The sequence below is a fragment of the Monodelphis domestica genome, chromosome 3, assembly GCF_027887165.1.
Source record: "Monodelphis domestica isolate mMonDom1 chromosome 3, mMonDom1.pri, whole genome shotgun sequence".
NCBI lineage: Eukaryota > Metazoa > Chordata > Mammalia > Didelphimorphia > Didelphidae > Monodelphis > Monodelphis domestica.
Window position 1 is genome coordinate 155,509,842 of NC_077229.1, and position 27,596 is coordinate 155,537,437.

At 36.3% G+C, this 27,596-nt stretch overlaps 1 long non-coding RNA gene across 1 annotated transcript; it reads left to right on the forward strand.

Annotated features, from left to right (window-relative positions):
• Positions 1-2,013: 2,013 nt before the first annotated feature.
• LOC107652122 (uncharacterized) lies at positions 2,014-25,501 on the forward strand. Its single transcript, XR_001629566.2, has 3 exons — positions 2,014-4,344; positions 19,742-19,957; positions 24,132-25,501. It is a non-coding gene; the product is annotated as an uncharacterized LOC107652122 (long non-coding RNA).
• The last annotated feature ends 2,095 nt before the right edge of the window (positions 25,502-27,596 follow it).

Here is a 27,596-nt window from a genome sequence, read left to right on the forward strand (position 1 = left end):
GTGTGCCTCGCACGAGACTATCCTGCATGCCTGCCCCTGCCAGCATTATTATGGTCATCTTGACCTGTCAGACTCTTTCTGGATAGGACCTTATCATGTAGATAAAAGGGAAAAATATGAAGATTATGGCCAACTGCAATATCTAGGTTGGCTAGGGGAATCTTGTGATAGTATTTGGGGACAAGAAAGACCTATTTGTCCATATGTGATGGGATATGAACAAAGAGACACTGTTAATATGTTTCTGCCCTTGCTGTCATGTAGATCTAAAAGGGCATCATGTATTCATTGGAAAAATATGATTTGGGTGTATTGGCATAACAACACTAGTTGTACTGGAAAGAAATTGGATTCTTATAAATTTCATGATTGTTTTATAGGATAAGCTCACCTTTGTGGGTGATGCCCCCAGAGCTAATTGGTTACATTTTGCTAATTTCACACAGATTTTGACTGATAATGGAAAGATAGCCCTGGCATTGGATAAAGTAAATATGTCTCATTATGTTAATGTTACTTATAATGGAAAAGTCCAAAATCCAGTAACTAGAAGTGTTACATTAGACATCCAAGGTAAACACTCAGGGGGATGGTATCACTCACCGGCATATAGAGCAATGGAATAATTGTCTCAACTAATCAGCCCTAAGAAAAGAAGATGTATTTCTTGCTTAGTTTTAGGAATTGTAGCCCTTATAGCTGCCATAACAGCTACAACTGTCAGTAGTGTTTCTCTAGCACAAAATGGAGCTAATGTACAGACCCTGGAACATGAAGCAGAATACTTACATGGGCTAGCACAGAATGTAACCCAGGTTTTGCACTTACATCAGGATATTAATACAAGGGTTTTTTATGCTTTACAACAAATATCTAAAGATGTATTGTTATTAACCAATCAAGTAGAAATTTTAGCTATCAAGGGTAAATTAAGGTGTGATTATCGCTATTCAGCCTTTTGCCTCCTTCCTGTTAAAGCTAACACGTCTGATGCATTTGAAGAAATTAGAAATGATTTACAAGGTCTTTGGTTAAAAAGTAACATCTCAGAGGATATCCAACAATTGAACCACATCATTGATGAGATGGATAACTCTTTAGCTGAGGACCTTGGCCCCGAACATATCGCTGATTCGTTATACAATTGGATTAAGTCAGGCCAAAGTTGGCTATCTCCTTTGGCTCAAATGAGTATAACCATATTAACCTTCATATTGTTCATAGTTATCTTAGCGGTCCTTCTTCCCTGTCTGTTCCAACTCCTTTTGTCCAGCTTGGGCAAAATTGGCCGAATCTTGGCTCTCCACAGAAGTCTTTTGCAAAACAAATAGGGGGAATTGTAGTCGAGGAATACCTCCTCTTTTCTTTATTTGTATTTGCTTAAGATAAAGTTGTGGACTTGCTTGTCTTTGCTTCAGACAAAGATGAGGATTGACCTTCGCCCATCCTGGGACCAAGAATGGAACAGTAAACATGAAGGATGATAACATTTATGAAGGGCAAATTGCGATTAGGTGGGCGCCTATCCCCTTGTCTGTCCCTCTTCCCCTTGTTTGTATTTGTAATAAACGAAGGATGTGGGTTAACCTTTGAACACCTGCCTACCCCTGGACCAAGGTTAGGGTTTCTGGAATGAAGAATCATAAATTCCTGTGGGTTTTGTCTAAGTAGTCGTTGCCTATAAAAGTTCTGTGTGAAGCAAATAAAATTGGCACTATTTCTCTCTTTTCATATAGTGTCCATCTCTTCTTTTGTTACTCTTCATTTTTCGTTACCCCAAACAGGATGTCACAGGACTGGCCGACCCTGTGGATGAGTCTTGTAAGCCATAGAGTCTTACATTACTTCTGATGCCTTACCCCTCTGATGAGGGGGAGTTCCTTACCTGTGATTCCATGATGCATGTGCTCCACACCAGCTGATCTGTCACTGAGGTTCCTGTTTGGGTGCCAAAATGTTAAAGCCCCAAGGGGGGCAGGACTTGGACCAGAGTTCTGAGGGTAAGGAATGGGGAAAATATTATGAGGAAATACAAAGGTAGAAGTAAGAAGGGCCTCACCTGAAGATAAGGGTGAGGGAAAAGATGAGAATCACAGCCACAGTCACAGTATGGGGTCAGAAGGGACCCATGCTGATGGCAATGAATTCGAGTCTATTACAAACTGGTATATCTTTTTAAGTAAAAACCACAGGAATTACAATTGCCTGTGAGAAAGGTCCATGGGAAAGTGTACAAGAATGTAGATAGTGCAGCTGGTAGGATAATGGTTAGGGCAAGATAATGATTTCAGGAATCATCCAGAGTTCATGGAAAAGTCAGCAAAAACTAAAAGAAGACAGAGTCAAGGGAACTCCAACCCCTTCTCAGACAGACCATGAGAATTCAAACTCTGATACCATTTAATTTATTATGCTGACTTGAGATATATTGAAATTGCAATGGAGAAAAGTTGGGATGTGAAAGGATAATTCTAAGTGGGAAATCTTTACCAAAAAAAATCTATTAGCATATAATGTTTCTATGTGGTTTTCTAAATCAATATAACTTCATCAAGTCTAAGAATTTTTTTTTAGTCTGCAGAATTTCTGTTTGAGACCACTCATAAAAAGAAAAAAAGAGCCCAGGATAGCATATTAGGGGACATGCACAATTATTATTAAGATCTTTCTGCGTGAGAAAAATTACCTCCACCCCTTTTAATGTTGCAGATGTGATGACATACCTGGTGTCATCCTGGTGATGGGGCTTGAACTCGAACATCTGGCATCAGCCTGACAGTTCCCTGTATGTCCAGCTGGAGGATCGGTATATTAATCCTAAGCCAGGAAAAATGAGGGTCCTCAGCTTCTGTGTTGGGACCAACTAAGGACTGCTGGTACTAATGTGGTAGAGTATAGGCTGAAAGTCTGCTAAATGGAGACTATATAGTAATCCTTTCTTTAGGAATCATCTATGTCCTCACTCTTTTTTCATCCTCTCCTTTCTATTAATAAAATTATTAAAATCTAACACCAGTTTCCTCATTTTTAATCTTAACATTTCCAAGTTGACACTGAATTTTTGATAATTGCTCTTTGGAAGTGACTATTCAACAAATTCAGAAAATATAAAATTTTATTATCTATCAGTATTTTACCATTTAGTATGAGAATATTTGTCAAATACATTTTAAAAATCAAGGCAAATTGCATGTACAATAGTCTGTAGATTCCCTAGATTTTACTCTCTGGTATGCAGTGAATAGAGCACTAAGCTTAGAATTAGGAAGACATGTTTATTTTTTCCTACTTTCTTATTTAGAAAATTTTTCCATGGTTACATGATTAATGACTCCTCCCTCATTTTCTCCCTATTTCCTGAAACTGATAAGCAGTTCCACTGAGTTATATATGTATCATTGTTCAAAACCCATTTCCATGTTATTGTTTTTTGCAGTAGAATGATCTTTTAACATCCAAACCCTAATATCCATATTGAACTATGCGATCGATCATATATTTTTCTTCTGCGTTTCTGTCCACACAAATCTTTCTCTGGATGTGGATAGCATTCTTTCTCATAAGTTCCTCTGGATGCTCCTATGTCATTGCATTACTGCTAGTATAGAAGTCCATTACATTTGATTATTCCACAGTGTATCAGTCCCTGTGTACAACATTCTCCTGGATCTGCTCCTTATGCTCTGCATCAATTCCTAGAGCTTGTTCCAGTTCACATCAAATTCCTCTATTTCTTTATTCCTTTCAGCACAATAATATTCCATCACCACCAGATATCATAATTTGTTCAGCCATTCTCCAATTGATGGACACCCCCTCATTTTCCAATGTTTTGCCACCACAAATAGCAAGGCTATAAATATTCTTCTACCTGTCTTTTTCCTTATTATCTCTTTGGGGTACAAACCCAACAGTGGTATGGCTGTGACACAGGGTAGGCATTCATTTAAAGTCCTTTGGGCATAATTCCAAATTGCCATCCAGAATGGTTGGACCAATTCATGACTCCACAAGCAGTGTATGAGTGTCCCAATTTTGCCACATCACCGCCAACATTTATCACTAGAAAGACATCTTTATTAGTTCAAATCCAAACTTAGAATTACAAGCTACATGACCTGGACAAGTGACAACTCTGGTTGCCTCAGTTCCTCATCTATAAAAATGAACTGGAGGAAGAAATAATAAACTCTTCTCTCTTTGCTAGGAAAATCTCTAATGAGGTCAGAAAGAGTCAGATATAACTTAAACAAAGGAACAAGTCCTGTAATTATAATGTGCATTTGAACTACTTCTCTTCTGCCCTGGAAGTCAAAAATGGTCCAGAAGCAAGACTACAACCAGGTATGAGGATTGATAAAAGTCAGGTTAAAGAATTTTAAAAGAACCTGGATTTGAATTTAAGGACTGGGATTGGGGGAAATGATATTCAATATGTTGACAACTAACTACTATTCTGCCATGTGGAAATTATGATATTCAGGGACTTTTTCTCCTAAGGAAAAATTAATAATTTTCTGTTATTAGGGGGGTAGGCATACAATTAAATTCTTACACCTGGTAGCAAGATGAAAATATGAGTTAAATGTTAAGCAATGGGGGGGGGGGATTCTACATGTGAAACAACATTGGGTACTGCTATATTTTCTAATGAAACCTCAGTTCAACATTAACACACTCCATCTAAAGGACCCTGTCCTCTAATTAAAGTTATGTCTGGTTTGTGTTGAAGTTTTTTTCTAATTATTCAGCAGGATTCTCAATTCCCAAATAGACAATTAATGTAAAGTAAAATAAGTTAATTGGGTTTGGAAAAAGACTATTAATGATGCTACAGAGGGAAAAAAAAAGCAGATGACATAATAAATGCATGGGAGTTCATGACAAAGTAAAGAAACAAAACATTCTACTATTTAGAGGTTAAAAAATACTACTGAGCAAGTACTCTCCAATAAATTTATACTTACCTGATCAAAGCAACTCATAATAATAAACCTGCTTCTTCAGTATATGGTTTCAGTCCTTTAACTAGAATACTTTCTTCTTCCTTCTCCAATGTAAATGCTATTAAGGAAATCTCACTCTGGGAGGCTAATGACTGATTTAAAATTAGGAGCTCTTGATCTCTTAAAAAAATAGCTCTTGAGAACTCATGAACTTGGAAATGAGGTAATCTCCATGTTTAGAAATATTTTTTAAGATCATTAATTACTTAATATGCATTCATAAAAGAAATCAGTCATTTTGTTCACATGCACTTATTTGCCTCTACTATATCAGGAATTTTCCTAAGCACTAGATATTATCAATGTGAAATCTGTACACCCCCATTTTACCCCTGCTCTTTGAGAAACCCTAGTACCAGGCACACACATTTTGGGTTAAACTATAGATCTTAAACTGTTTGGAGACCCTAGTGTGTGGGTGTTATCTGTGGACATAGTCAAAATGTTGAGTGCCTTTATTTGTTTTAGAAGCTTTTCCCATTGTATTAAAGTCCTCTCTCAGGAAGTCCAGTTCTTAGTTTGATCCTGTCATTTGTAATTGTTATAGTTAACCTCTTCTTAATACCCCTAGGGCTGGCTGCAGATCTCTTTGCAGCCTGATTGCAGTTTGTCTACGCAGGCTTGTGGAAACAAGTTCTCCAGAGGGTATAAAAGAACTCCAAATTCTTCTTCAGAGCTGGCATCCAGTTTAGTGCCTTCTCCCATGGATATGTCCCTAGAGTTCCCAGGGTATAGGATCTGTGTAGATCTTAGCACTGAGCTCTGTGTGGTGATTGAATATTTGACCGATCCCTATCCTGATTAAAGATGGGTTTTCTGACTGATAATTCTGTTTGTTTGTTTTTTCCAAGTTAACAATATAAATAAACAAAGAAAGGAGAAAACACAGACTCTCTACTTAAATAGTATATGCTTTTGTCAACCTTGAAAAACACAGAACCACCAAAGTAGTTAAAAAGAACAAATTTTTAATCAGGACAAGGGAGACAATATTCTATTGGCCTCCACACAAAGTCATGCACATGATATCACACAGAGACAACCTCTGGATATTGAGAACACTGCCTCTGGGAAAATGAACCTCCAAAGTGGCTTTTCCAATGAGCTGAAGAACTTGTTGTTCTGATATACCTTTTTGGGGAATAAAGGACAGAAAGGACAACTGATTGACTTACCTGGAGACTATGGAAGGAGGATTCTAGCCAGGGGATAGACTACCTGGGACATGCCTAGTTATAATGGAGAAACCTCTAAAACAAAAAGGTACTTAAGATTTGATTATATGTGCTAATTCTATCTAAGCTGAAATCATTGGGAAATTTAAAATTCATTACTCAATGTAAGCAAAGGTCAGTCTGTGACTTCTCTGAAGCTAAGTTTCCAAAGGACAGGGGAAACCTTGGGAATCCCACAATCAAAGCTGACATTTTCTTCAAAGTTTTTCCTATGTCAAGAATGTCCTCTCTCTTTACCTGTTCAAATTCTGTACATTCTATAAAACCCAACTTTGATAGTCCTCCAGTAAGCCTTTCATGAACTCCCTAACAAGTTAAAAATTTTTGATCTCATATAAGCAATTTGACTAGTTGATACATTTATTCCCCCCTTCTTTCTTATTTACTTTTTCATTTTTCATTGGAATTTTGTATTTGGTCAATACATTTTCAATTTAATTCTGATCTTTTCTTTAGGAATGCTTGGAAAACTTTTATTTTGTAAATGCCCATTCCCCTGAAAGTATATAATCAGTTTTGATGGATATGTGATTCTTGGTTGTAGACCCAATTCTCTTGCCTTTCTGAATATTGTATTCCAAGCCTTATTGTACTTTAGTGTGGAGGCTTCCAGATCCTGTGTAATCCTGACTGGAGTTCCTTGGTATCTGAATTGGCTCTTTTTGGCTGCTTGAAATATTTTCTCCTTAGCTTGGAAGCTCTTGAATTTGTCAATTACATTCCTGGGGGTTGTCTTTTGAGGATTTAGTGTAGACAGTGATCTATAGATTCTTTTAATGTCTAATTTGCCCTCATGTTCAAGAATATCAGGGCAGTTTTCTTGGATGTGGAAAAAATAGACTTGAATCCAGGACTTCAATCCCCAGAAGCCCTTGCTCCACTTCCCCAGAATTCTTTGTAATCTCACTGAAAACCTCACCTGGGCCGAGAATGAGATGGGGTATTTAATCTGATTGCAAAGGCTTTTTTTTGATTTTTTTAAAATATATATTATTTGATCATTTCCAAGCATTATTCGTTAAAGACATAGATCATTTTTTTCCTCCCCCCCATCCCCCCATAACCAACGTGTAAATCCACTGGGCATTACATGTTTTCTTGATTTGAACCCATTGCTTTGTTGATAATATTTGCATTAGAGTGTTCATTTAGAGTCTCTCCTCTGTCATGTCCCCTCACCCGCTGTATTCAGGCAGTTGCTTTTCCTCGGTGTTTCCACGCCCATAGTTTATCCTTTGCTTATGAATAGTGTTTTTTTTTTCTCCTAGATCCCTGCTAATTGTTCAGGGACATTACACCGCCATTAATGGAGAAGTCCATTATGTTCGATTATACCACAGTGTATTAGTCTCTGTGTACAATGTTCTCCTGGTTCTGCTCCTCTCGCTCTGCATCACTTCCTGGAGGTTGTTCCAGTCTCTATGGAACTCCTCCACTTTATTATTCCTTTTAGCACAATATTATTTCATCACCAACATATACCACAATTTGCTCAGCCATTCCCCAATTGATGGGCATCCCCTCGTTTTCCAGTTTTTGGCCACCACAAAGAACGCAGCTATGAATATTTTTGTACAAGTCTTTTTGTCCATTATCTCTTTGGGGTACAGACCCAGCAGTGCTATGGCTGGATCAAAGGGTAGATATTCTTTTGTCGACCTTTGGGCATATTTCCAAATTGCCCTCCAGAATGGTTGGATCAGTTCACAACTCCACAAGCAATGAATTAATGTCCCTACTTTGCCACATCCCCTCCAGCATTCATTACTTTCCTTTGCTGTTATGTTACCCAATCTGCTAGGTGTGAGGTGATACCTCAGAGTTGTTTTGATTTGCATCTCTCTGATTATAAAAGATTTAGAACACTTCTTCATGTGCTTGTTAATAGTTTTGATTTCTTTATCTGAGAACTGCCTGTCCATGTCCCTTGCCCATTTATCAATTGGAGAATGGCTTGATTTTTTGTACAATTGATTTAGCTCTTTATAAATATGAGTAATTAAACCTTTGTCAGAGGTTTCTATGAAGATTTTTTCCCAATTTGTTGTTTCCCTTCTGATTTTAGTTACATTGGTTTTGTTTGTACAAAAGCTTTTTAGTTTGATGTAGTCAAAATTATTTATTTTACATTTTGTGATTCTTTCTATGTCTTGCTTGGTTTTAAAGCCTTTCCCCTCCCAAAGGTCTGACATGTATACTATTCTGTGTTTACCCAATTTACTTATGGTTTCCTTCTTTATGTTTAAGTCACTCACCCATTTTGAATATTTCTTGGTGTAGGGTGTGAGGTGTTGATCTATTCCTAGTCTCTCCCACACTGTCTTCCAATTTTCCCAGCAGTTTTTATCAAATAGTGGGTTTTTGTCCCAAAAGCTGGGATCTTTGGGTTTATCGTATACTGTCTTGCTGAGGTCGCTTGCCCCCAGTCTATTCCACTGATCTTCCTTTCTGTATCTTAGCCAGTACCAAATTGTTTTGATGACTGCTGCTTTGTAATATAGTTTAAGGTCAGGGACTGCAAGGCCCCCATCATATGTGTTTTTTTTTTCATTATTTCCCTGGATATCCTTGATCTTTTGTTCTTCCAAATGAACTTTGTTATGTTTTTTTCTAAATCAGTGAAGAAGTATTTTGGTAGTTCAATGGGTATGGCACTAAATAGATAAATAAGTTTGGGTAGGATGGTCATTTTTATTATATTGGCTCATCCTATCCATGAGCAGTTAATGTTTTTCCATTTGCTCAAGTCTAGTTTTAGTTGTGTGGCGAGTGTTTTGTAGTTGTGTTCATATAGTTTCTGTATTTGTCCTGGGAGGTAGATTCCTAGGTATTTTATTTTGTCTAAGGTGATTTTGAATGGGGTTTCTCTTTCTAGTTCTTGCTGCTGAGCTGTGTTGGAGATATATAAAAAAGCTGATGATTTATGTGGGTTTATTTTGTATCCTGCAACTTTGCTAAAGTTGTTGATTATTTCAATTAGCTTTTTGGTTGAATCTCTAGGATTCTTTAAGTAGACCATCATGTCATCCGCAAAGAGTGATAACTTGGTCTCCTCCTTGCCTATTTTGATGCCTTCAATTCCTTTATCTCCTCTAATTGCTACTGCTAGTGTTTCTAGTACAATGTCAAATAGTAGAGGTGATAATGGGCATTCTTGTTTCACTCCTGATCTTATTGGGAATGCATCTAGTTTATCCCCATTGCAGATGATATTAGCTGATGGTTTTAGATATATACTGTTTATTATTTTTAGGAATGACCCTTCTATTCCTATGCTTTCTAGTGTTTTTAATAGGAATGGGTGTTGTATTTTATCAAATGCTTTTTCTGCGTCTATTGAGATAATCATGTGGTTCTTGCTAGTTTGCTTGTTGATGTGGTCAATTATGTGGATAGTTTTCCTAATGTTGAACCAGCCCTGCATCCCTGGTATAAATCCTACTTGATCATGGTGAATGATCCTTCTGATCACTTGCTGGAGTCTTTTTGCTAGTATCCTATTTAAGATTTTTGCATCTATATTCATTAGGGAGATTGGTCTATAGTTTTCTTTCTCTGTTTTTGACCTGCCTGGTTTTGGAATCAGTACCATGCCTGTGTCGTAAAAGGAATTTGGTAGAACTCCCTCTTTGCTTATTATGTCAAATAGTTTGTATAGTATTGGGATTAACTGTTCTCTGAATGTTTGATAGAATTCACTGGTGAATCCATCAGGCCCTGGGGATTTTTTCTTAGGAAGTTCTTTGATGGCTTGTTGGATTTCATTTTCTGATATGGGATTATTTAAGAATTCTATTTCCTCTTCTGTTAGTCTAGGCAGTTTGTATTTTTGTATATATTCATCCATTTCTCCTAAATTGGTGTATTTATTGCCATATAATTGGACAAAGTAATTTCTAATGATTGCCTCTTAATTTCCTCTTCATCGGAGGTGCTGTCCCCCTTTTCATCTTTAATGCTGTTAATTTGCTTTTCTTCCTTCCTTTTTTAATTAGATTAACCAGTATTTTGTCTATTTTGTTTGTTTTTTCAAAGTATCAGCTTCTTGTCTTATTTATTAAATCAATAGTTCTATCACTTTCTATTTTATTAATTTCTCCCTTAATTTTTAGGATTTCTAGTTTGGTTTTCTGCTGGGGGGGTTTAATTTGATCGCTTTCGAGTTTTTTCATTTACATTTCCAATTGATTGATCTCTGCTCTCCCTTGTTTGTTAATATAAGCATTCAGGGATATGAATTTACCTCTGATTACCGCTTTGGCTGCATCCCAAAAGGTTTGAAAGGATGTCTCACCATTGTCATTTTCCTCGATGAAATAATTGTTTCTATGATTTCTTCTTTAACTAAATGGTTTTGGAGTATCATATTGTTTAATTTCCAATTGGTTTTAGATTTGGTTTTCCATGTACCATTACTAATCATAAAACATAGACAAATACCAGAATGGATTAGAATCCAAAAGCCTACCATAAAATGTTGTCTTCAAGAAACACACATGAGGCGGGTTGACACCCACAAGGTCAGAATTAAAGGATGGAGTAAGACCTTCTGGGCCTCAACTGACAGAAAGAAGGCAGGAGTGGTAATCATGATATCTGATAAAGCCAAAGCAAAAATAGAACTGATTAAAAGGGATAGGGAAGGTAATTATATTTTGTTAAAAGGGACTTTAGACAATGAGAAAATATCATTAATCAACATGTATGCACCAAATAATATAGCACCCAAATTTCTAATGGAGAAACTAGGAGAATTGAAGGAAGAAATAGACAGTAAAACCATATTAGTGGGAGACTTAAACCAACCATTATCAAATTTAGATAAATCAAATCAAAAAATAAATAAGAAAGATGTAAAAGAAGTAAATGAAATCTTAGAAAAATTAGAATTAATAGACATATGGAGAAAAATAAATAGGGATAAAAAGGAATACACCTTCTTCTCATCACCACATGGCACATTCACAAAAATTGACCATACATTAGGTCACAGAAATATAGCACACAAATGCAGAAAAGCAGAAATAATGAATGCAGCCTTCTCAGATCTCAAGGCAATAAAAATAATGATTAGTAATGCAAAGGCTTTTGTGGGCCTTTTCTTCCCTGTTTTCCACTTGCAAGCAGACGTGGCTCTTTTCATAATGTAGATGAGGTTGTGTCTAGGCCTCTCTCTCTAGCCTAGAGACATGCTTTCTCATCCTATATTTTCTTTAATCCTTAAACTTTAATAAACCTCATAAAAACATAAAACTCCTTGCAGAGAGAAAATAATTTCTACCTGCCTCAGTCTCCCCTAAATTTTAATCTTTACAGTTGATTTCTTGTAATGTGATATAAAGCCTTCTATTTTTTCCCAGGTTTTCAGGTAGACCAATGATTCTTAAATTGCCTCTCCTAGGTCTGTTTTCTAGGTTAGTCATCTTTTTTTTAATTTGAAATTTTTTTATTTATGTAATTAATTTAGAATATTTTTTTCCATAGTTACATGTCTATGTTCTTTCCCTCCACTCCTGCCAACCCCTCCCATATCCAACAAGCATATGGGTTTTACATGTGTTATTGATTAAGAACTATTTCCATATTATTAATATTTTTATTAGAGTGATCTCTTAGAGTATATATCACCAATCATATCCCCACAGATTCATGTGATCAAGTGGTTGTTTTTCTTCTGTATTTCTTCTGTATTTCTACTTCCACAGTTCTTTCTCTGGATGTGAATAGAATTCTTTCTTATAAGTGCCTCAGGATTATCCTGGATTATTGCATTGTTGCTAGTAGCAAAGTGCAATAGATTCAATTGTACTACAGCAGACCCATCTCTAAGTATAATGTTTTGGTTCTGCTTCTTTCACTCTGCATCAATTCCTGGAGGTCATTCCATTTCACACAGAATACCTCCAGTTCATTTTTTCCAGCACAATAGCATTCCATTACCAAAAGATACCACAATTTGTTCAGCCATTCCCCAATCGTAGGAATTTTCCAAGTTTTTACAACCACAAAGAGCACAGCTATGAATACTTTTGTGTAAGACTTTTTCCTAATTATCTCTTTCGGGTACAAACCCAGTAGTGTTATGGCTGCATCAAAGGGCAGACAGTCTTTTCCCACTCTTTGGGCATAGTACCAAATTGCCATCCAGAATGGTTGGATCAATTCACAACTCTACCAGCAATACATTAATGTCCCAATTTTGCCACATCCCCTCCAACATTTATTACTTTCATTTGCTGTCATGTTAGCCAATCTGCTAGGTGTAAGGTGGTACAAAGTTGTTTTGATTTACATTTCTTTAATTATATGTGACTTAGAACACTTTTTAATAAGCTTATTGACTATTTTTATTTCTTTATCTGAAAATTGCCTAGTCGGGTCCCTTAGCCACTTATCAATTGGTGAATGACTTGATTTTTTGTACAATTTATTTAGCTTCTTATAAATTTGAATAATTAGACCTTTGTCAGAGGTTTTTGTTATCAATATTGTCCCCAATTTGTTGCATCCATTATAATTTTGATTTCATTGGTTTTGTTTGTTTCAAACCTCTTAAATTTAATGTAATCAAAATTATTCATTTTACATTTTGTAATTTTTTCTAACTCTTGCTTGGTCTTAAAATCTTTCCTTTCCCATAGATATGACAAGTAAAATATTCTCTGTTCACCTAATTTACTTATATTTTCCTTCTTTATATTCAAGTCATTCACCCATTCTGAGTTTTTGTTCATATATGGTGTGAGATGTTGATCTAAATCTAATCTCTCCCATACTATTTTTCAGTTTTCCCAGCAGTTTTTGTCAAATAGTGGATTTTTGTCCCCAAATCTAGGCTCTTTGGGTTTATCATATGCTCTCTTCCTGAGGTTATTTACCCCACGTCTATTCCACTGATCCTTCTGTTTCCTAACCAGTGCCAAATTGTTTTAATGACCACGGTTTTATAGTACAGTTTAAGATCTGGTAGGTGCAATTTTACTACATTATAGTGTGGAACTTCCAAACCCTGCCTACCTTCTATGAAGATTAAAATTTAGGGGAGAACTGAGGCAGGTAGAAATTAGTTTTTCTCTGCAAAGAGTATTATATTTTATGAGGTTTATTAAAGGTTAAGGATTTAAGAAAATACAAGTAAGAAAGGCACGTACTAGGTGGGCCAAGAGGCCCAATTCAATTTCACTTACATCATGAGAGACATGTCTGCTTCAAAGTGGAAGTAGGAAAAAATCCCTCAATAGGCGGAGAACTCCTTTAAATAATAATTTGCTCTCAGCCCAGGTGAGAATTCAGTGAGATTAGAAAGTATTCTGGGGAAGTGGAGTAAGGACTTCTGGGGATTGAAGTCCTGGATTCAAGTCTCCATTTTAACATGTCCCCGTGTGATCATTTGGGAAGAAGGAATTCCCACAAAGGATCATAAAAACATAATCATTTTAAAGATTACAATAATTTGAGGATAAGAGAAAAAAAGACAAAACCAATAATTGCTGGATGCATTGACAAAAAGCCAGTTAGGGGGAAGGCCCCTTTGGCATGAAAGTATACATACAAATAAATATTCAATCAACCACTCCTAAAGTTCATTTTTGTGCAGCTTGTGGTCTGGAGGCTTCTTCATGGTATTTCTCCAACAGTTAAGTTTCTGGATTCAGAGAGGTTGCATGTTTCTTTACCTAAAATTCTTCTCAAAAGGAATTTAAACTTTGCAATTTAAAATAATAATATTTTTTACATTTCCCCATGTTGTGGGTGATTTAAAAATACAGGATCACTTAGGGATGCATGGCTGAGGTATAAGGTATATGAATCAATTGGCAAGAGAAATTAAAAAGACATCAGAAAAATCCAAATAAAAAAGAAAATACAGGAGGAAAATATAGACTATTAAAGTCTTATGTGTAAAAATTCTAAGTAAAGGAAAAATAAATCTATAACAGGTCCTTCAATCAGGGCCCACTCAAAATGATCTAAGCAATGTTGCATTTACACAGTCAGTAGCCAGGACTGCAGAAAGGTACCACACTATGGAAGACAGAAAAGGGACCAGATTATAGGAGCCAAGGTTTTGGGGATACTCCTCTGTGAGTATTTTCAGAGTAAATGTGGACATAAGGAAAGCCTATGTCTAACAATGTTAAACACAGTAACCTCGAGTCTTCACACTAGGTTCAAAACTTTGCATTGGCCTAGAAGTGCATCAATCCATCCTGAATTGGGTTTTCTCTGGCCCTGTGCAATGGCTATTTTGTGTATATCTTGTCCTGGAATCAGACAGACTCATTAAGTAAAGTCCCATAATTTTAAAAATAATTAGTGGCATTATTTTTATAGTCAAGCTTCTAGGGGCATGCATTAGCAAATGCATTTTAAACTTATAGTACTGAAAAATCAAAAAGTTAAAGAAAATCTTAATCCTGGTGTCATATGCTTGAAATATAAAAAAGGAGAGAAAAATAAAATAAAAAACTGGAAAAGTATATTGCACATGCAAGAAAAATATAACAAAAGAGTTTTAAAAATTCAAAAATATAGCACAATCATTGACACTCTGTGTCAGCTTAGGAAATATAGAATACAAGACTTTCTCACCAAAAATGAGATCAATTTCCTCTTCATATCTGGCCATGATCCACTGTGAATATAAGCAAATGAATTGAACAAGGTAACATTTTTCATTGTTAAAGAACAGTAGTTCAAATATGTAGTTATCAAAATCCCCAAAATTCTCAATAGCCCAATTAATTATAATAGCAAACAAACACACTATCATATTTCACATAAGTTGATATATGGCATTTTTTTTAAAGTCTATGAACTGATGGATAGTTGTCACAAGTTTTTACAATTATAGCAAATCTTTCAACCTTGTTAATAAACATATTTTAAACAAAGTAAAACTCATTTTGGGTTTTAGAACATCATCAGGAAATCTAGATATCATTCTGGTGGAAGTAAAGTAGTGAGCTCAAAAGTTATAAATGAGGGGTGCTCCTTTTTTGGAGGCTTTTGAGGCAAACAAATGCCCTGAGATTAACTGCCCCAACTTCTATTCACATATTTAGAAATGCGGGAAGGTTGGGGGTTATAAATTGTATTTCACTTCAGCTACTAGAATGGGCCTTACACCTCATGGTAGGGGCAGGCAAAAATGACCAGAGATTGTTAAAAAATAATTCTAAAAATGTTATTTAAAAAAGAAAAAAACTTAAAATCAACTGACATATTTAGCACATTAAATTTTCCAAAGATTGTTATAGCAATTGTAACCAGTTCTGAAGTCCATCTATCTTCTATGTGACAATTTACAAAGGTAAAAATAGAAAAGCTGTTTTTATATGGGCTTAATTACAATGATATTTGTTCAATATGGTTATAGGGGAAAAGCAAAAGAATTTAACAGTTAAACTCAGTATATTAAAATGATTCAGTGGAACAGAATAATATTGAATGCAGTAATATATGAATTTAAAATCACAAAGTTACATCTTAAACAAAGCAAACAGTAAAATACAATAGAGCACAGAGATTTTTTATAAACCACTGGAGTCTGAAATGCCTTAAAATATATAACCTCCAGTCTTTTTAAAGTTCCTTGGGTTTTTTATCCATTTAGATGTCTATTGTCTGAAGGCAAATTGATAAGGGGTAAGCAATAAGGTCCAAGCGATCTGCTCAGGGCCCTACGGCCATTATGTGTCTCAGGTCAGATTCCAACCAAAGACCTCCCGTCTCTAGGCCTGGCTCTCAGTCCACTGAGACACCCAGCTGCCTCCCCAAAGTTAACTAAAAGGTTGTACAGAGCTGAATATTTTCCCTGGCACACAGGTGAAGTCAATAAAAGGATCAATGCAATTAAAAGATATCCTTGTAAAATAGCCATGCTTTTAAGTTCCTGTTCGGAAAGTCTTTCTTCTTTCCCTTTCTCTTTTTCCCCTCCTATGGCTTAATTTTAGCCTAAGGGAAAATTACCCTGTTTTTACCAGCTGGTAGAAATGAGTCCTGAGCTATTTGCTCCAAGGATCTGGGTTGAACAGGGACCGGGTGAGTGAGAGAGAGACCAGGAGCAGCATCCAGAGCAGGAGCGGGCAGCCGGGGTGGGCAGGTGAGCTTCAATCTGGGTCAAACAGCAAACTGGTCTGGAGAGGAGGTGGGAAAGTAGGAAAGTAGGGCCAGGAGCCAGAATGGCCAGCCAGGGTGGGCAGGGCTGGGACTAGGTGAGTGTTATCAATCAAACAGGTCCAAATTACAGGCAACAGTAGCCAGGCCAGAAGGACTGTGACCAGGTGATCAGTATTGAATCAATAAAGTCTGAAGTGGATGGCTACCACAGGAGCTGATCAAGATGGTTTTCTAAAAAAGCATCTTGGAGAAACATGGCTTAAAAAAAGTTCTAGGCACTAGCTATTAAAAGCTGGATTTAGTAGAGAAAAGAATCAGAAGATTGAGATATTTTGTTTTCCCAAAGTGGTTGCCAAACTGTAAAGATTAAAATTTAGGGGGGAACTGAGGAAGGTAGAACTTAGTTTCTCTCTGCAAGGAGTATTATATTTTATGAGGTTTATTAAAGGTTAAGGATTTAAGAAAATACAAGTAAGAAAGGCACGTACTAGGTGGGCCAAGAGGCCCAATTCAATTTCACTTACATCATGAGAGACATGTCTGCTTCAAAGTGGAAGTAGGAAAAAATCCCTCAATAGGCGGAGAACTCCTTTAAATAATAATTTGCTCTCAGCCCAGGTGAGAATTCAGTGAGATTAGAAAGTATTCTGGGGAAGTGGAGTAAGGACTTCTGGGGATTGAAGTCCTGGATTCAAGTCTCCATTTTTACAGTTCAAGGCTGCATTCTGTGGCAGAGCCCCTTCTCTTCTCTGATTTTGATTTTTACCCTTTTGAAATGATTTGTTTGTATTGGTAATAGGGAGAGTTGTAAAGTTCCTTCAATTGGGTTTCTATCCTAGCCCAAAACTCTAATTTGACTTTTTTGACAGTATTTCTTCCATCCTTCATTTCTAGGTTCCCCAAAAATTATGCCTTGCCCTGTAAAAAAAATAAATAGAACTGTATTGTTTGACAATGTGTGTGTGTGTTTAGGTAATGATAAAACTTTGAAAATTTATCTGTGTTCTCCCTGTATTTAATGAGTGAGATCTGCCTACTTTAAGTTGACATAAGCTTGGGTATGTACTATAGTGAAATAATGACAATAGTAACATCAACAATAACAATAACAAAATTTCCAATGTGAAAAATTTTTTAGAATTTTTTTCTTTCTCTTCTTATTTTATAGAGAAATAAGCTAAATCTAATATTTAAAGTGACTTGCCTAAAGTCATACATTTATTTAATAAGTGTCAGAACTTGAACTGGAAATAATCCTCTCTGTTCTCTATTCAAACTCTTTTCATCATATCATAAAATTATCTAAAAAATCTTCGTAAAATATACCTTATTTCATGTTATCAAAACAAACTTTGCTAAGCAACCTGAATATATCTATTTAAAGTGAATACATATAGTGTTATAAATATATATATGTATATATATATACATATACTAACATGGATTTCTGTATATGTATATATCTTTATATTTTCATATCTTTATGGTTTGGTAATATCCAGTTTTTGATACATACACATACATAGTTTGTTAATTGTCTGGTAAATGTGAATTTAAGAGGATCATGTTTATTAAATATTTATTAAGCAACTATTCTATGGCAGGCACTATGCTATGTGCTAGAAGAACACTATACATAATGATATGAATATCTATGAATGATTTGAATGATTGTGTTATTATCAGGAATGAAAAGATACAGAAAAACTGCAAGGGATTTGTGATGAAAAAGGCTATTCACTGCTAGGTAAAGAACTGACAAAGTCTCAAAGTAGACTGAAAAATGCAATTCTTTACTTTTTCCTCCATGAATTTTTCTTTGTTGTAAGCAACATGGCTTTTTTTCACAACATTATGAAGTTGAAAATATGTTTTGTATAATAAAACATATACAACCTATGTCATATACCTGCAGTCTTGGTGAAGGAAGAAGGATAGGAAGGAAGAGACAATATAAATTTCAATATATGAGAAATAAAAAATTGTACTGATGTAATCTGGAAAAAATTTAAACATTTTAAAAAACCAAGTCCCTTCAAATGAAAGGTCCAATTTTATAGCAGAAAAGACATCATGCATAACAATGAAAACCTTGGCTTCTATTGCCTGACCAAAGGCCAGATTTGTTCAGTTTCTCTCCTTGGCCAAAATTACTTGCTTAAGGGGAAATGACAGTATCTATTCTCCATCTTTGACTCAATTCAATGTGTTTCCTCATTTTTGGTGGTCTCTTATACTTCAGTTCCATTTATTCACTTAAAAATCACAATATCTTTTACAAAGTGTAAGAATTGAAATAATACTTTTGCCCAAATATATATTTTATAAAGTTTATTGGAAAGGGTAGACAATCATTCCTATAAGTAACCTGACCACATGGTCCCTAGCCTACTTGTCTCTTCCTCCATCCCTTCAGCTGCCTGCTGTGTTCATGACTTCTTCCTTCTTTTGTTCTCTTCTCAGTTCTCCCCCCCCTCAAGCCCCAAAGCCTTGACTTTTATTGATGTACATTAAGTACAAGGACTCAAACCTGGCATAACTGTGTTATCTCAGGAATGTTTGATGGGCAGGTGAAGCTATTCAAGAGGGGGAGGGGATGAACTTCCTTGACACAAAAGGAATATTTACAAAAGGAGTATAGCAAGAACTCTAAAACATTCCCCAGCATCTGGCAATATAAAACAAATGTCCTCTTATGCCACTTTAGTGTCTAGGAGAAGAGGTGGATTAGGTTCATGGCCTAATTCAATGCCTATATAGTATAGTTCCACCAGTTCAAATTCTGAAGTTTGCATTCTGGCAATTTGTTAGCATTTTCTCTGATTGGCTGGCAGGAAAATTCTGACCGGAATCCTGGTTCCAAGGTCACCATGGCCCAAGAGAGTGGCCTAGGGCTCTGCTATTTCTGCCTAGAATTGAAAGAAGAAAAAAAAATTAACAAAACCCTAAACCTTATTCTCTGCCAGAAAAGGTTAAAAGGACTGAGTTGAGAGAGATATCAATGAGCTAACTGCTGAACTCATTTATAATATAAGAGATATTTTGGCATTATTTTCCTTGTCTTTCCTGGCAAACTGCCTAAAAACTACTGTGGAAACTTAGTGTTTCCGAACTGATGTACACAAAAAATTATTTTTTTTAATAAAATGAGATTTGTTATAATAAAAATATGATCACAAATAACAAATGACACTATATGCTAAATTATGTTAGTTCACATTTTAAAAGAGCAGAGCCCTTCAACAATGACCTTTATGTAAGCTTCCCTTCCATAAAACAGCAGCATTTTTGTTAGAATCTAATATGAACACTCTATCTAATTTATTATCACTTTGTACTTTTGGAAGCTAATATTGAAATTGTTTTGTTTGTTTCCAGATTCATCCATAACTTCTGAAAGAGGTCATTAAAAGGATTGAATGAATGGTACTAAATAGCTCCTTGGATTGATAGCCAGGCCTAGAGATTGGAGGTCCTGGATTCAAATATGGCTGCATGACCTAGCTGTGTGACCCTGGACTTAACTACAATTTCCTTCCCCTTACCACTCTTCTGCCTTGGAATAAATACTTTGTATTGATTCTCAGATAAAAGGTATGCTTTTTGTAACCTGCTGTAGTTACTTCTTAAAATTCTCGTGGTTGGACACCTGAGAAGGAGATTGGAAACTGAGGGAAAATGGATAGAGAAGAGAAAGAGAGAGACAAAGGAATAAAGACTCAGGAAAAAGGAGTTAAAAATATGAGCTCCCTTGCCCGTGCCCCTCTGATAGTATTGAGAGAGGGCACTACTTGTGCCTTCAAACTTTTATTGAAGAGTTTAGGAATGTGGAGTGGGAGGTAGCCAATGAACATGTGACATAACATAGGCTTTAACACTGGCTCAATTGACAATCACATAATATAAGGGAGGGAGGTTAAACAAACATGTGACTTGGCAAGGAATATGGTCTGACAAGGTGTGAGCTAGGATCCTCTGGCAAATATTGTCCTGCCCAGGAATTCCCCTGTCCTTTGGATTGAAGATTTGGAAATACAACAATCAATAAGCAACATGACCATGAGTCTGGTATATGAACACATAAGATACAATATCAATTCAACAATCATGCTTTCAAGATCCTAATATACCTGGTATGGTACACTTTTTATTTTTAAAGAATTACACTTGATCTTAACCAAAAGGTGGAGAAGATATATAAAAAAGAATTAGATAAACAATTTTTCTCTAAAATGATATAGTAATAATTACGTTGAATAGGTAACCTACAATTTTTATTATGTTTAAATATCTCTCATAAGCAAAACAAACTTTGCCTTTGTCAGAAGTGATAATTATATAATTATATAAAATATAAAATATATTCATTATTTTAATATTTATTACCATGTTGTATGTATATAATGTATATATGTATGTTTATATATTTCTGGGCATGTCTGTATATGTATATGGGGGGAAGGAGAGGAAGAGGGAGAGCACACATTGGGCTTATCACTTAGATTACAATATAAAGGTACAATAGTCCAATGTCTTCACATTTAATGTGATAGAAAATCATATAGGAGGATTAAGCTTAAAGTATGAAGAAAGCCTTCTATGGTCCTAACTGTTCAAGTAAAGATAGATAGCAAATCCCCACATCTTTAAAGTATTATTGAAAGACAGGTGATAATACCTGGGATTTTGGAGAATACAGTAGCAATGTTTCTCTATTGTACTTATGATGACCTTGTTTCCTTTATTGTGGAAAAGAACTCAGAATGGTTTTATTTACATAAGTTTTAGAAGATAACAAAAGAATATAGCTTGGATGGAAGGGGGGAGAGCAGCTGGTTCCTGAATCCCTCTGGATATACCAAAGAAATGCAGAGCCTCACAAACATACTATTGTCAAAATTTAACACTTTCCTGTACCCCTTCCTTTGGCACTCTGACAACTTTTAAATTTTAAAATTAAATTAAATTAAAAATATTTAATCTTAATATTGAAGTTACAACTTTCTTCTTTCTCCACCTTCTTATTCAATACAGGAAGAAATATAGCTCTTTGTAAATAGTCCTTTTAAAATAGTGTGGTAGAAAAAAAGTGGAAATGTTCACTGTACAGTCATTCTAAAGGTCTCATGACTTCTGGTGTTCTGAAGACCTGTCTTGTCCAGTGAGACTGCAGTCTTCCAGTAAGAGGGGCTTGGGAAATGTACTTCATGAAGAGCTTAAATTAGAGTCCTGGGAGGAAGAAGGGCATGATTTCTCAGGAATTGGAGTAAGTAGATTTATGTCTGCCAGCTCTCAGAAAATAGGAGGTTAGCCACATGTGGCTAGTGCCTACTCTTTCTCCAACTGACTTTTTATTATTTAATAAAAAATTAAAACTTAAGATACAATCACCAGAGAATTTTAATCATAACAGTATGCTTTGGTTATAATGGATGATCAGGGGAATCCTTGATCAATTTGATATGACTCCCATTTATTATTTGGTGAAATTATATGTAATGAAAGTTTATTAGAAGGGTACCTCTGATGGAGTCACAAATATACCCCATCCCCTTTCTGAAAACATTTAGGGTTTCTCCTTGATTTTGCTGAACACAAATGTGGTATATGAATTATGATTCTTTTATTGAGGATTAGTAGGATGGCTTTGCTCTGATCTAGATAAGGAAGCTAAAAGACCCCAACTTTCTCAACATGCTTTTGCAATATTAAAATTTTAGAATGGAGTGACAAAAACCTTTAAAATGACTGACTATCTTCCCTCTATAACACTGCCCATCAAAGAAAATAAAATAGCAATAATATAGAAAAGACACACAGTCTTTTGTACCTGATTAGGAGATCCTGAAAAAAAAGTTCCTAGATCTCTAGGTGCTGACTGTCTTCTATCCTTCTATTTCAATAAACTGATGACCTCATTTTATGGAACCCCCCAGATGTTCTTCCTTGGTTATACTCTTTTTTTTTAATACATGTTGCCTGTATAATCCTCAGCAAGACACAAGCTGTCTCAGTTTTAGAGGCATGTTTCTTTTTTTTTAACATTATTTTATTTGGTCATTTCCAAACATTATTCACTGGAGACAGCGATAATTTTCTTTTACTCCCACCACCTCTCCCAAAGGGGATGCATGATTCCACTGGGTATCACATGTGTTCTTGATTCGAACCCATTTCCATGTTGTTGGTATTTGCGTTAGAGTGTTCATTTAGAGTCTCTCCTCAGTTATATCCCCTCATCCCCTGTAGTCAAACAGTTGCTTTTCCTCAGTGTTTTTACTCCCACAGTTTGTCCTCTGCTTGTGGATAGTGTTTTTTCTCCTAGATCCCTGCAGATTGTTCAGGAACATTGCATTGACACTAATGGAGAAGTCCATTACCTTCGATTGTACCACAGTGTATCAGTCTCTGTGTGCAATGTTTTCCTGATTCTGCTCCTTTCACTCTGCATCACTTCCTGGAGGTTGTTCCAGTCTCCATGGAACTCCTCCACTTTATTATTCCTTTTAGCACAATAGTATTCCATCACCAACATATACCAAAATTTGTTCAGCCATTCTCCAATTGAAGGGCATTCCCTCATTTTCCAATTTTGGGTCACCACAAAGAGCACAGCTATGAATATTCTTGTACAAGTCTTTTTCCTTATTATCTCTTTGGGGTACAAACCCAGCAGTGCTATGGATGGATCAAAGGGCAGTCTCTTATCGCCCTTTGGGCATAGTTCCAAATTGCCCTCCTGAATGGTTGGATCAATTCACAACTCCACCAGCAATGAATTAATGTCCCTATTTTGCCACATCCCCTCCAGCATTCATTACTTTCCTTTGCTATCATGTTAGCCAATCTGCTAGGTGTGAGGTGATACCTCATAGTTGTTTTGATTTGGGCCTTGCAGTCCCAGATCTCAAACTATATTATAAAGCAGTGGTCATCAAAACCATTTGGTACTGGCTAAGACACAGAAAGGAGGATCAGTGGAATAGACTTGGGGTAAGTGACCTCAGCAAGACAGTATATGATAAACCCAAAGATCCCAGCTTTTGGAAGAAAAATCCAGTATTTGATAAAAACTGCTGGGAAAATTGGAAGACAGTATGAGAGAGATTAGGTTTGGATCAACACCTCGCACCCTACACCAAGAGAAACTCAGAATGGGTGAACGACTTGAACATAAAGAAGGAAACTATAAGTAAATTAGGCTAACACAGAATAATATACATGTCAGAACTTTGGGAAGGGAAAGATTTTAAAACCAAGCAAGACTTAGAAAGAGTCACAAAATATAAAATAAATAATTTTGACTACATCAAATTAAAAAGCTTTTGTACAAACAAAACCGATGTAACTAAAATCAGAAGGGAAGCAACAAATTGAGAAACAATCTTCATAAAATCCTCTGACAAAGGTTTAATTACTCAAATTTACAAAGAGCTAAATCAATTGTACAAAAAATCAAGCCATTCTCCAATTGATAAAAGGGACATGAATAGACATTTTTCAGATAAAGAAATCAAAGCTATTAATAAGCACAGGAAAAAGTGTTCTAAATCTCTTATAATCAGAGAGATGCAAATCAAATGGTTATACTCTTTAAGGTATAAATATAACCCCAAGTTCTTTAGTTGGTTGGAGATCCCCATTATTGATATTTTTTGAGAGACAGTATTCCCAGAGTGTTGGGTCCATGAGGTGGCCTATGAGCATTACCTCCCTTGTTCTGATTAAAGACTTTTTATTACAACTGTAGTTCTGTGTTTTTTTTCAGATTGACACTAGGAAGAACTATAAGGCTTCCATAATAATCTAAAAAAGTGGTATCAAGAGTTGTTATCATATGACTTCAAAGAGGAGGAAAAACAGAAGACTTTTTTTGCAGGAGAAATTGAAAGAAGCTGGTAACTGATTATATATAATGTTAGAATTATGGATCAATGAAAAAATGTAGAAGAATTATCTAAAATATGTTATGATTAAAATTATCTAGAAACTATATATTAATTAATAATTATCTATTAGTAAAAGTTGGAAAGAATTATAAACCTACCTGATGGTGGCTCACTAATCTGCATCTGTTCTGCTCATCTCTCTTTGTTAGCTATAAGTGGCCATGCCATGAAGTCTCCAGATCAAGGGAGAACTGCTTCCTCCAAACCCCTCTCTTAAAACCCCTGATGGTGTCAGTCCTTCTAAATCTCCCTGATTAGAAAGACTTGACCTTTAGTTCCAGTCAGAGCTCAGTCTTCCTGACACCAGGAATCAAACACGAGGGATGCCAGTGAGCCATGAGCTTTTGTTGTCCTTCCATAGTATACATGTGTACCCAGTCAAAAGGAGGGGTTGATACAGAACAAAATGGATTTTCAAATGAAATATAGGGTACAATTTATATTAAATTCACAAAAGATGACAAATCTGGCAGATATTGAATGATGGTGGTATATATAGAAATAAAAATCAGAAGGGTAAATAGCTGAGAAAAGATAATTTATTGTTTAAGACATCATGAATTTTAAATACCATTATGAAATTCTGATGGAGAGGTCCTCTAAGCATTTGGAAATGTGAGTCTAATCATCAGAAGAGAGCTAGGCTCAGAAATCATTGACACTTCAGATGGTAGTTGGATGTTGTAAGAATAAAGGAACTTGTCAAGATAGTATGGAGCTACTGTTACCGTGATCCAAAAGTAGATCTTTTAGTAAAACTAATGTTGAGGGCTAAGAAAGTAAAGTGGAACCAGTGAGAAAAATACAGAAATAATTTAAGAAGTCAGAAGAGTTTCTAGGGAATATAATATTTCTGAAGTACAGGTAAAGGATGATTATTCAATAAGAAGAAATGAGTCAGCTGAAATCTGTGTTGTTTTTATTCAAACCGATTTTTGTGGCAAAAAAATAGATAATTAACAGTGTTGATATTTGATCATTCTAATCCTAACTCTATGATCTCTGAATAAAATAATATAAGTTTCTTAAAGATGAGAATGGCTCTATTTTGTCTTTCTAATATCCTAGCACTTGTTGCTATGCCAGGAACATAGTATGGATATAATGAATGATCTGTCAGTAATATTTCTTAATATATAGTGTAAATATGAAAAAAAACACAGAACTACAAAAGTAGTTATAATAATGGCTTTTAATGAAGGTGGCATGATTAATCTGGAAGATTCACAGAACTTCCATCCAGGGACTTCCATTGAATTACAGTATGCAATATACTTATATAGATTTTTGGAGAAGTGGGAGAGCTTATGCCCTGCCACTCATTTTAGGACATCACTAGTCTCAGTCTAAAATGCCTAGAGAGAAACTTAAAAAGGCTAGGTCAGTGATGGCATATCTATGGCATGGGTGCCATAGATGGCACACAGAGTACTCTCTGTGGGCACTTGGCCACCATTTCCATCCCTGTTCCCAGATTTTGTTACTAGAAAGGCAGAGGGACTCCAGTGGAGCTATTCCCCACTCTTTCCACCATACATGATGAAATTTTTTCACATCACTGCTTCTTGGCCCATCAGGCCAATGGGAGTGCACAGGTGGTGAAGTGGGTGGCTCACAGACAGCAGAGCTGGAGGGGAGTGGGGTGCTCTGGCCATTCCCTTCCCCTTCTATACACTTTCTGAGGACATTTCTCACTTTACCCATCCCTCTGTCAAGCAGCCCAGTGGGAGTGATTTCTCATTCCCCTCTTGTGGGGCAAGGGGAGCATGCCCAACACTCAGTGTGGGAGAGGGGAATGAGGGGCATACAGTCTCGGGGGGGCTGTAAAAAATAGACTCGAATACAGGACTACAATCCCCACAAGCCTTTGCTCCACTTCCCCATAATGCTTTGTAATCTCACTGGAATTCTGAAGTGGGTGGAGATCGAGGAAGGATTTAAGCTGGTGGCAAAGGTTTTTGGGGGCTCTCTCTCTTGGACTTCCGTTTGGGGCAGATGTGGAGGTTGTGTCTAGGCCTCTCTGTGGCCTGGACACATGTTTTCTTATCCTGTATTTTCTTTATTCCTTAACTTTTAATAAACCTCTAAAAAATATAATACTCCTTGCAGAGAGAAACTAATTTCTACCTGCCTCAGTCTCCCCAATAGTCCCTAATTTTAATCTTTACAGTTCCCTAAATTTTAATGTTACAGTTTTGGCGACCACTAGATTGGATGAGAACTTCTCAAATTTTTTAGCCTATATAATGATTTTTTTAAAGCCAAGGTTCTCTGAAATGCTCTTTAGAAAACCATCTTGATCAGCTCCTGCCTGCGGCCCTCTCCGGCTCCTGCTTCTGCTCCTAGCCTCTCAATTGGTGCCTGAGCTGCACTCCGGCTCCCGGCCCGACCCACCCCAGCAGTCTGTCGCCCATCTGGCCTCCAACCCAGATGGCTCATCACCCCAGCCCCAGACCCATGAGCATGACCCCAGCCGGCTCATCACCCAGATCCTTGGAGCAGATTGCTGAGGACTCATTGCGACCAGCTGGTAACAGTATTGGCCACGTGGGCAGAGGGGAGAGATGAGAGGAAAGGAGACCAGGTAATTTTCCCTTAGGCTTAGCCTCCGAGTGGACGGGGGTATTGACTCCAAGTGGGTGGCCTGGGCTCCACATGGACTGGGGCAGGAGGAGGTATCAGAGCAGGGGAGAGAGAAAAGGGAGAGAAGAGACAGATTTTTCAAACACACTTTTAAGCAATGGGCTGTTTAAAAGGATACCTTTTGACTCTTCTGGTAATTTCATTGATTTTACTTGCCTGTCAGGGAGCAGATTCAGCCCAAAATTCAACTTTAACTTTGAAGGGGCAAATGGGTGGCTCAACGAACTGGGAGCCAGACCTGAGGACAGTTTAGCCCTTACTACTCTGCCTTCAGACAATAGACATTTAAATGGATAAACACACCTAAGGAACTTTGAAGAGACTAAAGGCTATATTCTAAGGTATTTCAGACTCCAATGGTTTATAAAAATCTCTGTATTCTATTGCATTTTTTGTTATGGTTTAACTTTGTGATTTTAAGTTCATATATTACTGGATTCAATATTATTCTGCTTGAACTGAAGGTTGATTGAATTTACTTTGAATGTACTTAGTTTTAAAAATTCTGTTGTTTTTCCCATATAACTATTGAACAAATATTATTGTGAATAAGCCCATATATGAAAAAACAGTTTTTTTTCTATTTTGCTGAGGATAGATGGACTTCAGAACTGGTTATAATTGTATTAACAACCTTGGAA